Source organism: Camellia sinensis, chromosome 3 (genome assembly GCF_055761805.1).
Source record: "Camellia sinensis isolate YWXY chromosome 3, ASM5576180v1, whole genome shotgun sequence".
In the NCBI taxonomy this organism is placed as follows: Eukaryota; Viridiplantae; Streptophyta; class Magnoliopsida; order Ericales; family Theaceae; genus Camellia; species Camellia sinensis.
The window spans coordinates 167,737,890-167,751,644 of record NC_138963.1 but is presented as its reverse complement, the minus strand read 5'-3'; positions in this window follow the sequence as shown (position 1 = coordinate 167,751,644).

Genomic DNA, 13,755 nt, shown 5'->3' with positions numbered 1-13,755 from the left:
TGGGGCATAGATGAGTCAAGTGTTCCTGTGTTCCCTCCCAGAGCTTGTGGAAGCTTCAGATGCTAAAGTAGGCCCAGTTTGTGCCTCATCTTCAAGCCAAGCTATGCATTCGCCAGCAAGGGCGCAACTGAAATTAGGAGCGGGAGCTAGACGTTTTCTTGTTCTCCATGCAGTGGGATGTCGAGCTAGCTGTGAACCTCGGATTAGAAATGGAGCCGGGTACTCTACCCCTTCTTCTAGGCAAATTTGGTCATGTCCAAACTGACCCCTAAATTGGAATGGAAAATAGAAGACACAGTGTCTCAAGCCAATCAGTTGAATGCCAGGTTGTCGAGACATGTTGTAACTCATCTTGAGCAGGTCAAACCAGGGAAAAACGCCAAGCAATGTCAGTAGCAGACCTATTGCACATCCAATGACACCACCATCCCTTGTTTGGGAAATCAACTAGCTGTTGGCGAAAGAAATAGCCGCGTGCTGAATATGGGGGGCAAAAGTCCACTACTTTCAACCTGTCCATGAGCCATATCTGGGGAATGATGAAAAATAAGAGGGATTAAAGAATATAGAGCTATGCGTGGAGAGAAAAAGTGAGAAAGGGTTTTGAGAGAAAAACAGAGCCTGGGGGCCGAATGATGTGAGAAACACATGTGAGATAGGGTGGGAAACATTACCTGCAAGAGTAGTGGACTTCCTACGAATTTGGTTGTTTCTCGCCGGTGGAAGGCGTCTAAGCCTATCAAAGTCTCGGCCAATACCAAGCCAATACAGCTCTTACCCTCTTTCAAGCCTTGGGCTACTTCCATCAAGCAAATGCTAGACCCTTCGAAGCTAGGGACAAGAAGAAAATGAGCCAACATGCACAAACAGAGGGCATAATGCCGCAAACTTTGCCAAAGACGGTCGCTGCGGTCGCCGTCATCAAAAATCGGTGAATGAGACGGGGAATGTCTAGTTCTCCATTGCGAAACAAGGATCGAGCCTCATGTAAAGTGAGCCCATACATCCTTCCTAAAGCTCAAATGTGGCCAAAATGGGATTTGGGCAAGATTTCCTCGGAATTCTTCAATTGTTGGACACATCTCTTGCCCCTCGAAGCTGAAAACATGTGTAACCGGGTTCCAACAACAAGCCGCAGCATGAAGGAATGGAAAACACAGCGGGGTATGACTTAGCAGGAATAGTGCATTTATTCCGAAACCCCAAAAATTCACTTTTTCCGAGCCATCTGAAGTTGCAATCCAAGTCGAGAGTTTTTCGGTGAAGAATCGCTCTATTTGTGGCAAAAACAAAGCTGGAATGAAGAAACTACGAAGTCCCAACTTTTGTAGAAGATAAGGTGCTGGGTGGAAGACATGTGGTAACAATCTGGAGGTTCCTTGCACTAGTGGCCGACTGGCCAGTGTTGGTGGCCAATCGGCCACTTTTGTAGCCGACAGTCATTTTTGGTGGCTGACAACCTCTTCCTATAGTTGACATGATTCCTATGGCTTTCCTATATGTTGGGAGTGCTGAGAACCTGTGTTTTGTTCTATTCTTGGTGCATTTTGCTGCCTTATTTTAAGAGTTTTGTTGAGTCGCTTTTTATATTGTTTATCTTTGTCTATCGAGTTGTTTTGTTGTTGCTTATTGAGTTGTATTAATGTTGTTTTGCTTATTGAGTTGTTGTTTTGCTTGTCGAATTGTTGCAATAGTTGTTCATTGAGTTGTTTTACTTTGTCTGTTATGTGTTGGTCAGTTCATTACCTGATTAAGAAGTTGCCAATATAATGTACAATATTCAATTTCCATCAAATCCCTTTTTTTTTTTTTTTTTTTTGTGTAAAATGGTGCAATGTGATGCTCAGAATGTAAAATACATGTTTCATCAAAAGCTGATTTTTCATTTCAATCATGGTTTCTTTGTACAAAAGGGCACAAGTTCGTAAGAAAATAAAACTTTACAATGTGCTAACACTACTAGCAAAAAGAAACTAAGCAAAAAATAACTAAATTAGTGCCATCCACCTTAGGAACCAGAGGCCCTCTTCATCCTCTTCCTGGGCATGGACTCAGAACTATCTCCATCAGCGCCGCTGTCAAAGGCCCCTAAGTCTAAGCTAGCTATTGAACCGGCCTCAACATCATCTCCGCTCTCAGAATTTGAGCCTGCATCGCTCTCTCTGTCCTCAGATGACTCTGACTATGAACTCGCTGCCTCCTCATCCTCACTCGTCTCATCCTCATCATCGTCCGAAACGGGCTCTAAAGAGCCACTCTCGTCACGAGTGCCCCTAGCTCTGCCTCAACTGCGAGGCGAAGCCTCACGTCTCTCTCTCCCTGCTACCGAAGGAGGTATAGATGGTCCCATTACAACTCTCACTGGAACATCCAATGTGCCTGGGATCTAAAAAGGGCAATTTGTCAAAACACATCAGTCGCGGTGTATACCTGAAGCAAAGAAACGATGTGCAGAAAGCAGTTCAAATGCAGTATTCCAATGTAGTATTGAGTGCAGTATTTGAATGCAGTATCTGAGTGCAGTGTGCCAGATCAGTGCAGTGTGGAATAGATTATGTTTGAAATGCTGATGTATCGGCAGAAAGTTTCATGGCATGAAGTGCGAATTGAAGGAAATTATCAAAATCTTGTAGAGGTTGAGTAGGTTCATGCTCCTCTACACTATCTCCATTAGGGAAGCCACTAGCTAGAGGGCCTGCTCGGTGTACTCTATGGGTGCCTGCAAGTGCGTTAAGAGGATTAGTGTTCTATAAAGCATAACTGTAATGAAGTAAATATGCAAAATGTAAAGTAGGGTACATACTGGAGTCGGGCCTTGAACCCCAACAAGCTCATGCCCGGCTGTTGCGGGCTCAATGGAAATCTGGGAAGCCTCCCCGGTATGTCGCCGGTAGGTGAGTGTGGTAGGTAGCTCTGGCCACCCAATCCTCTGTCTCGCCCCAGAACCTCTCCTGCTATGGGTCCTGGTCACCTCGGCCCCTCTGCCTCTCTCTCTCGTAGCTAGAGACCTCGCTCTCTCATCTCTACAGGTCCCAGTCAAAGGTAGCATGAGGTATGCCTGGATAAAGGCTGTGTAATCACCCTCAACTTGGAAGAAGTCGGTGCCCCAGCCTCTAGTGAAATCGATCATCTCCTGCATAGTGTATTTCTCTGTGGCTCTCATATACGTCGGAGGCAGCATTGGAACTGCTGGCTTAGGCAAGCCGATGGTCTAGCGCAAGAATCGCTCCCCTAAGAACAATGCTCGACAAATCGGGCCCTTGAGCAAGACTCGGACACGAGAAGCCTCTCGGGCACCAGCGAATTGATCCGTGACTCCCTCAGGCATCATCGCCCAGGGCTGCCAAGTAATCTGTAAATGGAGAGTGTGTAGATTGTTAGCTATCATCAGATATTGCGATATGAGTCAGAATCAAAGGAAAATAGAAATAGCAGAGAAGCTTGAGTTACTTCAGCCGCGGTCACAGTATCGAAGTATCGGCGAAAAAAGGGGAAGGACTCCCGGGACCTTTGTTGGCATCTCCCGTCATACCGGTGAGAGTACGGCACAACAGGCGACATCCCCACCTCTGGCTCTGGGGCAAGTCTTAGAAAGTAGGCGTACACTCATAGTTGCAGAAAGCAAAAGGGCAACAATGAGTATACAATAGACATAATGTATGTAAAGCAGAAGGCAGACCGTGTGTGTGCAGTGTGTAGAAAGTGCAAAGCAGAAAGCACGATAAGAAATGCAAAACAGAAAAGTAAAGTATACCTCCCAGGCCTTCCGGTAGCCTCCTATCAGATGTCCGCTTCTGCGGGAGGTCGAGCTCATGTATCCGTATAAGGTGGCCAGGCCAGCGCCGCCCCAATCGTAGAGTCGAACACGAGACAAGTCCACCAGGGCACTCATAAGGTATAGCCCGACGGTGTTCGCCCGGTCGGCGAAAAAGGTAGTGCCAAACAAGAACATTAGGAAACCTCGTGCATACTCCTCGGTGTCCTCTCGGATTACTGGTGCCGTCCCTCTGTAGTGGTCTACAAACCAGGAGTATCGGACTATCCCTGATCGGGAGATAGGTGGCCAAGTCCCCAGCAGATGAATCTAAGCGGCCTCCCACTCACCTATATCAGTATCATAAGGAATCGGATGACCCCCCACCTCTATGCCGGTGAGCATAGAGAAGTCGAAGGGAGTCATCGTCATCTCCCCTACGGTAGAGAAGTGAAAGGAATCGGTGGTATCCCACCACCTCTCTACCAAGGCACCCAGTAAAGGCCGGCTTACTATGAGGCGCAAGAGCCCTATGCAGAATGAGCCGAAGATGGCCTTATCAATGATGTAGCGAACAACGTCGAGGAGCTCCATGTACCACTCCCTCGCAGAGGTGGTCCCGTATCCTTGGATGGTGCGTGAATCCCCTTGTCATCAGGATAAGCAGATGAAAAACATTGTAAGAAATACAATGTATGTTTGAGGCAAGCAGACGCAAGGAAGTGTAAAAAATACAGTGTATAAATGTGTTTGCGATGAACAGAAGAAAGACGGTGTGACCTATGTAAGAAATGCAACGTGCATTGCGGAAAATGAAGAAGAAGCGTATACCTCCGAGGCACCATGTGATAAATGTGACTCCAGCTCGCGCAGTAAGAGGTCCTCCGGTGCGCCTCGTGCAAATCCCCTGAACTGTCGAATGCTATCGGGAGGTAGCATGTGTATCTCAGGATGATATGTTGCCGGGTCAAAAGGTCGAATGCTGAGTAGAAGTGGCTCAAACTCTAGATTTACCTCCATCTCTGGAGGAGCTCCATCATGTGGGATGTCATCCACCATCTCAAGGGAAGATGAGAAAGTGGTCGAAAATGTGGAAAATGGGCAAAGAATGCCAAAAGTCAACAAAAGTCAACTCTCGGAAGGAGAAAATGGAAGAAAATGATGGAGTCCAGTAAAGGGCACCGAATTTAAGAGTAACTTGGGGAAAACAAACCCTGAGTGGTGAAAATCAAGAAGGAAACCCCGAAATCAACTTTCGATCAGTTCAAAACGGGGTAAACTACGAGGGTTTAACGAAGAAAAAGTTTATGGGGCGTTGGAAAACGTGTGTAGTGCTCGGATTTAAGGATGATGAAGGTCTAGAGATGAATGAGGATGATTTTTGGGCTTAGGGTTGTGTGGAAATGAGTTGTGAGGGTGTAAATATAAAGGCCCAAGGTGAATTCCCCATTTTGCCCCGAATCTGCCATCGGTGGCCAACAGCCACCATTTGTGGCCGACCGGCCACTGCTAGTGGCCGATAGCTTCCTCTTGTGGCCAATGGTACCTAGGGGTGGCCGATGGGTGGCCGGCACCCCTCCCTGGTGGTCTTTCAGTCCCCAATGTTCCTATTTTGGTGTTTTCCCACTGATTTGGTCCCTATTTCCTGAGAGGTGCAAGGAAAAGTTACTGTTGAGCTTGGGTTCTCTTCGGGGAAACTTGAACAATGTTCTTGGTGATCCTTGTTTTCCTTTTATTAGACGAAGCGTATCCTTGTCGTATCCTTTCGTATATCGCGAGATCGGAGAGTTGCTTTTTGAACATGTTGCATTAGAGCATTTTCATCGTATATGTAAGGCGTGCGTCACGCATTTTGTACTTTAGTCGAGCATGGAGCACGAATTTGTTACTCTCGCATGGAACATGTATTCAAGAATGTTGCATTGAAGATGCATTGTTGTTATTTTGCATAGAATATGCACGTTGTGTTGTATTGCATTGTGCATGCTCTCATGTTTGCATAGAATATGCATGTTGCATTGAAGATGCATTGTTGTCATTTTGCATAGAATATGCATGTTATGTTGTATTGCATTGTACATGCTCTCATGTTTGCATAGAATATGCATGTTGCATCGAAGATGCATTGTTGTCATTTTGCATAGAATATGCATGTTGTGTTGTATCGCATAGTACATGCTCTCATGTTTGCATAGAATATGCATGTTACATTGAAGATGCATTGTTGTCATTTTGCATAGAATATGCATGTTGTGTTGTATTGCATTGTACATGTTCTCATGTTTGCATAGGATATGCATGATGCGTTGTATTGCCTTGTACATGCCCTTTCATTCGCATAGAAAATGTTTGTACTTGTTACATTGACCATGCATTTGCTACTATCGCATAGAATATGCATTACTTTGTCTATTGCATAGAACATGCTCTCACTCACGCCACATAGAATATGCTTCTGTTTTGTTCCTTGCATGATGTACATGAAACATGCCTCTGACATTGTGTCATGGTTATTCGTCTTGCATAGAACATGCATTCTTATTGTATTGTTCATGTTAAGTTTCTTTCTTATGCAGGTATGATATTGTATGTACGGTTCATTCAAACCTGGTGCAACCAGACGATATTGTATGTACGGTTCATTCAGAGGAACTCCAGGTAAGATCATTCTTGTCCCTCACACCATGTTTTGGTTAGAAACGCTCAGGTACGCTTGGTGTTTACACCACACCTTGTTTTGGTTAGAAACATTGGGACGTGTTTCCAATATTTATACCACCCCCTCTGGTTAGAAGCGTTTGAAACGTGTTCTGATGCTTACATTACATCTTGCTTTGGTTAGAAACATTGGCACGTGTTACCGATGTTTATACCACCCCCCAGTTAGAAGCATTTCGAACGTGTTCTGATGCTTACACCACACCTTGTTTTGGTTAGAAACATTGGAACGTGTTCTGATGTTTATACCATCCTCCAATGTTTTCACCACCCCCCGGTTAGAAGCATTTGGAACGTGTTCTGATGCTTATACCACCTTGTTTTGGTTAGAAACATTGGGACGTGCTCCGATGTTTATACCACCCTCCGGTGTTTGCACCACTCCTTTTTCCCTCTCGCACGTGACGCGTTAGGACGCTTTGGTTAAAAGCATTCGGACAGATTCCAATGTTTATACCGCTCTTTGTTTTGGTTAAATAATATTTGGACGTGTTTCAATTCTTATCACTATTCCCTTTGGTTCAAAATATTAGGGTGTGTCCCTAGGTTCACACCATTTCTCTCCTCGCGTGTGCCACACGTTGGAATCTTGTTTAACGCCTTGGGTGTGCCCGAGGGTTGTGTTTTTCTTTGCCTTTCCTGCGTAAGGCGCAGTTAAGATTGCATAATTTTCTTACATCCTTTCTGCATGAAATGTGGTTTGGTTCATGTTTACTTGCTTATGTATAAGTTTGCTGTAGCATTTCTTTGCATCCAGATGTTTCATTGTAGCCACATTGTATGATCATAAGTTATGTTCTTGCATCGTGCATATCATTTGCATTTTGCCCCATAACTACGCTGGTTTGATTCCTTGCAAAGGGATACGTAGGCAGCCTGCGGGCACAACCGTTCTTTGTTTTGTTTGCTTGTTTGTCCAAGTGTTCAGCCTTGTCAAAAACGGGTCGTCTCTGGACTTTGACATTCCCTCCCATCATTCCATGACTTTCGAGTTCTATCAAAGAGGGGCAATTGCAGACACCCCATTTTTGACCGTCCTCAAGACTTGGACATCATCGTTTGAACACTTCGATGGTTTTGTATGCTTGTGTTCATTTTGAGTGCCTAAAGTTCTCAACCGAGCGCCTTGCCTTTGGGCCTCTCAACTTGTTTGTTTTGTGCTTGGTTGTGGACCAAGAGCTTGTTGCTTCAAGCCTGGAGGAGAAGGTGGCCTGCCAGCCATCCTGTAGAACGCCCGAACTTCCACCGCACGCCCCCCTTTCGGAGAGGGCGCGAATTGGGTTCTAGCTACTACAGTTCGGACTCCTGTCACGGTTCTGAATCTAATCTCACAAAGTGCAATGTAAGACTGACAAATCACCAAAGAGTCCAAATCTGGCAAATCGTTTTGAAAAATCGATTTTAATCAAGAAGTGCCAAACATAGACTGCTTTGCCAGATTTCAGAGTCACCACCTAAGTATTTTATTTTGAAAAATTTAGGAAACCCTGACTCGTGCCTAAGGCCACGTGGCCGTCATCACCAAAGTTGCCTTGGCTCAGGAATTTGGGTACAAGAGGGGAAGGTCCTAAATGAGCACCCCTGCTCACCCGATCAAAGATCGGCCTCTACTAAGCATGATATATTGTTTTGAAAACACATGTGTTCTTATTCCAGTTATTTAGCCAAATTACTATGTGATGCGCACAACACACAATTACAGACTAAATCGCTCGATTTGGAACAAAACATCTCATGTTTGTTTTTCGAAAATGGTTTGAAGATGCTACTCGCAAGTACGCTAAAACTCTAATTTGCCACCAAATAAGGTGGGCTTAAAACATGATGATTTGCCACTCCAAGTGGGCTTAAAACTCACATTTTGATGAATTGTTCCAATTCAAGTAATGAAGCCTTCATCTACAAGCATTCATGCAGTTAATCAAATAAGCACATAGCCTCATGGTAAGCATGTTGTCATGGCAACACTCACACACATGCAAGTATGCTAAAGCGTAAACACTTACAATGTACTCCAAGCCAAAACAGAAAACTAGTTAGAAATCATGCATGATCCTAACTATACAAGATGCCTAATGCAACACATGCAATAATGCAACTAAATAGGCTCGGCTATCTAAGATGACATATGAATGCAACACTTGATAGCATGCTTTGAAACTCGTATTCAAGTAGGTATTGAAATACAATGCAATTTGAATGATGCGTCAAGCCCGATGCATGCAAGACAAATGAATGATGCACGCATGCAAAGCATAAGGTATGCTAATTGAAATATGTCCTAAACTAACCATCAAAAGCTGATAAGTAAAAGGGAGAAAGAAGTGGGATTGGAAGACATGCACACACACACGCACCCTTATTACTACATTTTGCCCTCTCGACGAAGGGTCCAAATACGCTAAGCTAATCTAAGCTAAGCTAATCAACTAATCTAATAATCTAATTAGACTAATTATTACAAACCAATAAAGAAATAGCTAAACTAAGCTACTTAATTATTAAAACACTTAATTAATTAACAAATTAATTAAATTACAAATTGAAATGCTAACTAATAAGAAAAGCACCAAATTGTGCTGCCTCAGCTCTGTTTGAAGATGTTGAACATGTATGCTCGCATTCGGTTTCTCGCCCCGAAAGCTTTCCGGTTTGCTCTCTTGAGGCTTTGTTTGCAGAGTATCTTCAAGGACTTCCTACTGAAACTTACCAAATCCATGCTGGGGAGTGCACCAGTGGCCTGTCGGCCATGAAAGGTGGATGTCAGCCATCTGCTGGCCAAGAGTGGGCTTTTGCCGACTAACAATGCAAGGGTGCCGGCCATCAATGTGGCACTGCCGGCCACTAATGTGCTGTGACACCAAACTGAAACAGAGCACAAAACAGAGGAAAGGGAGAGTCTCCCTAGGGCATGTATGTGCTTTGCCGTTCCTTATCATCTCAAAACATCAAAGGAGAGAGGCACAATTGGATCCAAAACCATCAATCGAGCTTGCAATGCATGATGGCCAAAGATCCAACTTGCACGTATTTCAATAAATGCAAGACAAACAAGACTCTAGGACCATCACCTTATCATGAAAGATCAAAGGCAGCGGAGACAAAGGGAATTGGCCCATTTTCATCACTTTGAGTATGAAATGGACCAATTCACCTTGTGTTCAATATGACGTCCGATTGAACACAATGCAATGTGAATGCAACATGCTTATCTTGGCATGAGAAAATAAGATTATGACATGAAAACAACTCATGCACAACATGTTAAAAGCCAAAAGCATTAAGGATAGTGAAGGACACAACACTAGAGGCATGCAATACAATGCTCAAACAACCAAACCAACTTTGGACAGAGCTTAATCATGCTAAATCAGAGGCTACAACATGCTGAAATTGAAGCTCAAATAGCAAGAAATGCATACTCATGTATTGGTCCATAAACAAGACATAAAGGCACAACTCTTAAAGCCATAAAGGAGTGGAATACGTGAGAGTGTGACGACACTATATACTCTAAAATCATATATAAAATAATGCCAAAACATGCAAACATCACATGCGCAACATGTTAAAGGCCCCAAAACTCAAAGCTAGTCAAGGCCCTTTACACTACAACCATACTAAGCAATGCTCAAATGACCTTAACCATTCAAAACAAACCTAAGGCAGGTAGAAATAGCAGCAAAAACATGTTGGACTTGTAGCATAGATATCGAGAAAAATATGCTCAAGTATTGGCTCACAAACAAGGCATAATGCTCAACTTCTCAAAAGCATTGAAAGAGTGATTTAAGTGGAAGTATGGCAAAGATATAAGCTCTGAAATTACGCACCAAATGATGCCAAATCATACAAACATCACAAATAAGGCATGCTAGGGGTCTCAAAACACAAGACTAGCAAAGCCAACTATGCCATAGCTATACAAAGCAAGCCCCAAGAGGCCAAGACCACTCAAAATAGTCCTAAATCATGTCAAACAAATGCCAAAAACATGTTGGAGTGTAGCCAAAATAAGCTAGAATGATAAGCCAAAACACTAAGCATGCAAGGCTAATGAGTGAGATTGCACTACAAGTACAAAAACTAAGCAAGAGGTGACCCAACCAAACAAAATTAGAGTTAGAGCATGTTAAATAATGGCCAAAAACATGCTGGACTGGAGCCAATACATGCTAGAATTATAGGCTAAGACATGAAGCATGTTAGGCTAACAAGTAGGATTACACTACAAGTGTATGAAGCATGCAAGAGGTGACGAAGCCAGCCAAACAGAGTTATAGAAGGTCCAAAAGTCACAAAAACATGCTCAAACTAAGCCTCAAGAGGATAGAAACACATGCCCATTTAGTAGGCCAACAACACATGCTAACAAGACAAAAGGATGGGGGACTCCCCCCCTCCTATTTGGGACCTCGAAACAAGTTTTCTACCACTGAAATTACTTTGGAATTCAGCGGTTATAGGGCCTAAAAAAGGTTTGAAATGCTGTAAAAGAGGGCTCAACACTTAGCAAATAAGCGACAAAGGAGGGAGGACCACCCCTAAATTCAAAGGGGCTTCAAACCATCATTTTAAACACTTAAAAAAAGGTTTTTATAGTTGACAACTAGGACAAAATCAGCATGCAAAGGTGGCCAAGATTGTGTACAAAAATAAGCTAAAAAGAGAGAGATGCTCACCCTTGAAGCACAGCAGCAAACAGCCAACAAACAGCCACTTTTCTTGAGCCAAAACCAACCTTTAGCAAACTAAAATAAGTTCCAATGGACCTCAGCCCAATGGTGATCAAGTTTGATCAAGGATGCGTATGCAATAGTATGGTGTATCTAAGCTTTCATGCACAAAAAGGGCAAGAGAGAGTGAATTGTAGAGAGAGAGGCTCCCAAGCTTCATTCCTCAATTGTTCTAACCCTTGAATATGAGATATACGGCTTCAATATATAGAAAAAAACAAGCTTTTGGTCGAAATTATCTCAAGAGAGACAACTGTAACAAGCTAGAGCAAAATATCTGCCAAAACTGCATTCTGCCATCAATAGCCGGCACATGACCATTGATGGCCGGCACTTGACCATTGTTGGCCGGTGTGGGACACCATTGGATGGTAGGGGGCCGGCCTTAGCCATTCATGGCCGGCACATGGCCAAAAAATCCCATTCATGGTCATAAACTTCCACCTCTGGTTGGACAGAAAAATCTGCTTTTTGGGCCCGACTTCAACCGGACATATCTCTTTCATCTGGACTCATTTGCAGGTCATTCTTGAACCTAAATTATAGCCTTGGAAGTATTATTTCCAATGGTGAAAACCTCACCTCAAAATTCCAACTATGCAAAAGGTTATGCTCCTTTGAGTGAAGACTATTCAGTTTTGATCCTACCCGGACTCATGTCGGACTTCTCCCAAACATGGTTTCTTCTCTCCTCTCCTCTTTTCTTCAACTCCAAACCCCTAAACAAAGTGTTTTGAAATATTTTTCAAAGAGTTCATCTCTCTTTCATTCATTTCCACTTCGTCCTTGCTCGGTTTATCGAAAAGCGCAACATTTAACGAAATGCGAGCATCGGAACATCGTAGGAACTTCTTTAAAAAATGTTTTGAAAGAGAGGGTTTTAAGGTCTAAAATCTTTTGATCAAGATCATTTTAGTCCAAAAAAAGGGGTATGAATTTAGGGTTTGACTCTCTCCCTGCCGAAGAAATCAACCCTTGCACTGCACAACTTTGATCACCAAGTAAATGATCAGTAGCGCCCAAGTCTTAAGGGCGGTCAAAAATGGGGTGTCTACAGTTGCCCCTCTTTGACATAGCTCGAAAGTCATGAAATGATGGGAGTGAATGTCAAAACCCAGAGACAACCCATTTTTGACAAGGCAGAAGACTTGGACAAACAAACAAGACAAAAATGAATGGTTGCACCCACAGGCTGCCTACGTATCCCTTTGCAAGGAATCAAACCAGCGTAGTTCAGGGGCAGGATGCAAAATGATACACAATATAACAAAATAGTGTAAAGACATAATGCACATGATATACAATGTATTTGAATCATCAAACCGCTAGCAGTGCAAAACCACACAAATATCATAAAGGGACGGAGATGCAACATCAAACTATGTTTAACACAGAAAAGAAGTGGGCATGAGCCAAACGACGCCTAACACAGGCTAAGTGCCTACATCCTCAGTACTGGCCTCAACCCAACATGGATGCTTACACATAACAGAACCGTGTTTCAACGTGAAAGGGGTGCGAGCACATGCAAAACTATATGTTTCGTAGAAATAAACAGAGTACAAGTAATCGGGATGGCATGATGTAGGTGAGGAGTGATCTTCTAGGGAAAGACCATGATCCTACATGCTAAATAAAACAAAACAAGGTACGATGCAATGAATGCAATGGATGTAGTGAATAAGGCGCGCGGCCAAACCACATTCTGCCTAGAAAAGGCATGGACACAAAACAGACCACGTCTAACACAGAAAAGGTGCCAAAACCCTCAGACCACAATTCTCTTAGTGGAATAAGGGCGTACACATTATCACAGAACCATGCTTCAACAAAGGAAAGTATGGGCACATGCCAAACTAAACTTAACATGAAATGATGCAAGATATAATGGATAATGCAGTAGATGCAGTAGATGCATGCGATAAATTCTACGTGCAATGCAATAGACATAATAGATAATGAAATGCGATGTAGCTGGGAAGTGAAAGTACCTTACAGGCGCAATTGGCAATGACTCACCTCATGCTGCTGGGGATCTCCTGCTTCTACATCTTGATTGAACCACAGGTACTACTTTTCTCCCTGGCTATGGTCGCAGCTTTCCCTATTCTCCAATAGGGTGACAGACTACGTTGGTTTAGTATCCAGAATTGAGGCGCATACCCACTACCTCAACCTATGGGGCTGCTATACAGATTTCAAGCCGAGGATACACCCCTAGGTATTTAAACCAGACTTTAGTCTCGGAAATCCCGAACCTTTGCATTCTAGGCAACAGCCATTCGAACTCTAGTGTCCACCGTCTCAATTGATCTTCTAGGAACTCACAGCAAACACAGGCAGGTGGCTATACCAGATCACCGGAAGTCATTCGGGCACGACAAACACCAAAGGAATTGCATCTTTAGAGGATTTAAGGTCTCCTAGACCAAAGGGTGCACAAGACAGTGCGATGCGCAAGAAAGCGCAAGTGCACAAGAAAGTGCGATGCGCAAGAAAACGCGAGTGCACAAGAAAATGCGCGAGAAAGCACAAGTGCACAAGAAA